The sequence below is a fragment of the Triticum dicoccoides genome, chromosome 5B (genome assembly GCF_002162155.2).
Source record: "Triticum dicoccoides isolate Atlit2015 ecotype Zavitan chromosome 5B, WEW_v2.0, whole genome shotgun sequence".
NCBI lineage: Eukaryota > Viridiplantae > Streptophyta > Magnoliopsida > Poales > Poaceae > Triticum > Triticum dicoccoides.
This window is the reverse complement of record NC_041389.1, coordinates 504468614-504473109: the sequence shown is the minus strand read 5'-3', so window position 1 is coordinate 504473109 and position 4496 is coordinate 504468614.

Genomic DNA, 4496 nt, shown 5'->3' with positions numbered 1-4496 from the left:
ACTTTAATTTATCATGAACTTAGTCCCGGTAGTATTTCCATAACTATGTTGTAGACCAATAGCTCGCGATGTAGCTCCCCGTTTATTTTTGATATGTTCCTAGAGAAAAACTATATTGAAAGTTGATAGTAGCAATGATGCGGACTAGGTCTGTGATCTGAGGATTATCCACATTGCTGCACAGAAGAATTATGTCCTTGATGCACCGCTAGGTGACAGACCTATTGCAGGAGCAGATGCACACGTTATGAACATTTAATAAAGCTCGGTATGATGACTACTTAATAGTTTAGTGCACCATGCTTTACGGCTTAGAACTGGGACTTCAAAAATGTTTTGAACGTCACAGAGCATATACGATGTTCTAAGAGTTGAAATTGGTATTTCATACTCATGCCCGTGTCGAGAGGTATGAGACCTCTAACAATACTTTGCCTACAAGATGGAGGAGAATAGCTCAACCAGTGAGCATGTGCTCAGATTGTCTGAGTACTACAATTGCTTGAATCAAGCGGGAGTTAATCTTCTAGATAAGATAGTAATTGATAAAGTTCTCTAGTCACTGTCACCAAGTTACTAGAACTTAGTGATGAACTATAATATGCAAGGGACGACGAAAGTAATTCCCAAGCTCTTCGCGATGCTGAAATTGGCGAAGGTAGAAATCAAGAAATAGCATAAGTGTTGATGGTTAACAAGATCACTAGTTTCAAAGAAAAGGGCAAAGAAAGAGGAACTTCAAAGAATAATAGCAAGCAAGTTGCTGCTCCCATGAAGAAGCCCAAAGCTAGACCCAAGCCTGGAACTGAGTGCTTCTACTAAAAAGGAAATGGTCACTGGAAGTGAAACTTTCCTAGATACTTGGCGGATAAGAAGGATGGCAAAGTGAACAAAAGTATATTTGATATATATATCTTACTGATGTGTACTTTACTAGTGTTTATATCAACCCCTTAGTATTTGATACTGGTTCAGTTGCTAAGAGTAGTAACTCGAAACGGGAGTTGCAAAATAAACAGAGACTAGTTAAGGGTGAGGTGATGATGTGAATTGGAAGTGGTTCCAAGGTTGATAAGATCACCATCGCACAATCCCTTTACCTTCGGGATTAGTGTTGAACCTAAAATAAATGTTATTTGGTGTTTGCATTGAGCATAATATGATTGGATCATGTTTATTGCAATACGGTTATTCATTTAAGTCAAAGAATAATTGTTATTTTGTTTACATGAATAAAACCTTCTAAGGTCATACACCCAGGGTGAATGGTTTGTTGAATCTCATCACAGTGATACACATATTCATAATATTGATGCCAAAAGATGCAAAGTTGATAATGATAGTGCAACATATTTGTGGCACTACCATTTATGTCATATTGGTGTAAAGCGCATGAAGAAACTCCATGCTGATGGACTTTTGGAATCACTTTATGCTTGCGAACCATGCCTCATGGGCAAGATGACTAAGACTCTGTTCTCCGGAACAATGGAGCGAGCAACTGACTTATTGGAAATAATACATACTGATGTATGCGATCCGTTGAGTGTTGAGGCTCACGGCGGGTATCGTTATTTTCTGACCTTCACAGATGATTTGAGCAGATATGGGTATATCTACTTGATGAAACATAAGTCTGAAACATTTGAAAAGTTCAAAGAATTTCAGAGTGAAGTGGAAAATCATCATAACAAGAAAATAAAGTTTCTACGATCTGATCGCAGAAACTAATATTTGAGTTACGAGTTTGGTCTTTATTTGAAACAATGTGGAATAGTTTCGCAACTCACGCCACCTGGAACACCACAGCGTAATGATGTGTCCGAACGTCATAACCATACTTTATTAGATAGGGTGCAATCTATGATGTCTCTTACTAAATTACCAGTATCGTTTTGGGGTTATGCATTAGAGACAGCTGCATTCACGTTAAATAGGGCACCATCTAAAAATCCATTAAGATGACACCATATGAACCGTGGTTTAGCAAGCTGCCGTTTCTTAAAATTTGGGGTTGCGATGCTTATGTGAAAAAGTTTCAACGTGATAAGCTCAAAACTCAAATCGGAGAAGTGCGTCTTCATAGGACACCCAAAAAGAAACAGTTGGGTACACCTTCTATCACAGATCCAAAGACAAGATCTTTGTTGCTAAAAGTGGATCCTTTGTAGAGAAGGAGTTTCTCTCGAAAGAAGTGAGTGGGAGGAAAGTAGAACTTGATGGGGTAACTGTACCTGCTCCCTTATTAGAAAGTAGTTCATCACAGAAATCAGTTCCAATGATTCCTACACCAATTAGTGAGGAAGCTAATGATGATGATCATGAAACTTCAGATCAAGTTACTATCGAACCTCGTAGGTCAACCAGAGTAAGATCCGCACTAGAGTTGTACGGTAATCCTGTTCTGGAGGTCATGTTACTTGACCATGACAAAGCTACGAACTATGAGGAAGCGATGATGAGCCCAGATTCCGCAAAATGGCTTGAGGCCATAAAATCTGAGATAGAATCCATGTATGAGAACAAAGTGCGGACTTTGGTGGACTCGCCCGTTGATCGGCAAGCCATTGAGAATAAATGGATCTTCAAGAGGAAGACGGACGCTGATAGTATTGTTACTATCTACAAAGCTCGAATTGTCGCAATTTTCTTGACAAGTTCAAGGTGTTGACTACAATGAGATTTTCTCACTTGTAGCGATGCTTAAGTCTGTCCCAATCATGTTAGCAATTGTCACATTTTATGAAATCTGGAAAATGGATGTCAAAATTGCATTCCTTAATGGATTTCTTAAAGAAGAGTTGTATATGATACAACAAGAAGGTTTTGTCAATCCTAAAAGTGCTAACAAAGTGTGCAAGCTCCAGCGATTCATCTATGGACTGGTGCAAGCATCTCGGAGTTGGAATATACGCTTTGATAGTATGATCAAAGCATATGGTTTTATACAGACTTATTGAGAAGCCTGTATTTACAAGAAAGTGAGTGGGAGCACTACAACATTTCTGATAAGTATATGTGAATGACATATTGTTGATCGGAAATAATGTAGAAAGGAGTTTGAAAGGAGTTTTTCAAAGAAAGACCTCGGCGAAGCTGCTTACATATTGAGCATCAAGATCTATAGAGATAGAACAAGACGCTTGATAAGTTTTTTCAATAAGTACATACCTTGACAAGATTTTGAAGTAGTTCAAAAGGGAATAGTCGAAGAAGGAGTTCTTGCTTGTGTTGCAAGGTGTGAAGTTGAGTCGGACTCAATGCCTGACCACTTCAGAAAATAGAAAGAAAATCAAAATTCATTCCCTATGCTTAAGTCATAGTTTCTATAAAGTATGCCATGCTGTGTACCAGACCTATTGTGAACCTCACCATGAGTTTGGCAAGAGGTTACAATAGTGATCTAGGAGTGGATCACTGGACATCGGTCAAAATTATCCTTAGTGAAAAAGGATATATTTCTCGGTTATGGAGGTGATAAAGAGTTCGTCGTAAAGAGTTACGCCGATGCAAGCTTTGACACTGATCCGGATGACTCTAAGTCTCAATCTAGATACATATTGAAAGTGGGAGCAATTAGCTAGAGTAGCTCCGTGCAGATTATTGTAGACATAGGAATTTGGTTAGATGTGGTTTTATGTTTTAGTTAGTGTTTGTGCCAAGTAGAACCTTTGGGAAGACTTGGGTGAAGTCTTTATGATCTTGCTGTAAAAAACAGAAACTTTAGCGCACACGAGATTAGCTGCCATTGTTTACTGGAGAGTGCTTTTAGGTTGATTCTTTTTGCAGATGATTAGTAGACAATTTCCTCACGTCTACCAATTTATTTCAGAATTTTTGGAGTTACAGAAGTATCCGTTTGATACAGATCACTACAGACTGTTCTGTGTTGTTTGCTTATTTTGATGAATCTATGGCTAGTATCGGGGGGTATGAACCATAGAGAAGTTGGAATACAGTAGTTTTAACACCAATATAAATAAATAATGAGTTCATTATAGTACCTTAAAGTGGTGGTTTGCTTTTCTTGCACTAATGGAGCTTATGAGTTTTCTGTTGAGTTTTGTGTTGTGAAGTTTTCAAGTTTTGGGTAAAGATTTGATGGATTATGGAATAAGGATTGGAAAGAGCCTAAGCTTGGGGATGCACAAGGCACCCCAAGGTAAAATCCAAGGACAACCAAAAGCCTAAGCTTGGGGATGCCCCGGAAGGCATCCCCTCTTTCGTCTTCGTCCATCGGTAACTTTACTTCAGGCTATATTTTTATTCACCACGTGATATGTGTTTTGCTTGGAGCGTCTTGCATGATATGAGTCTTTGATTTTTAGTTTACCACGATCATCCTTGTTGTACACATATTTTGGAGAGACACACATGAATCGGGATTTATTAGAATACTCTATGTGCTTCACTTATATCTTTTGAGCTAGATAATTTTGCTCTAGTGCTTCACTTATATCTTTTTAGAGCATGGCGATGGTTTTATTTTGAAGAAA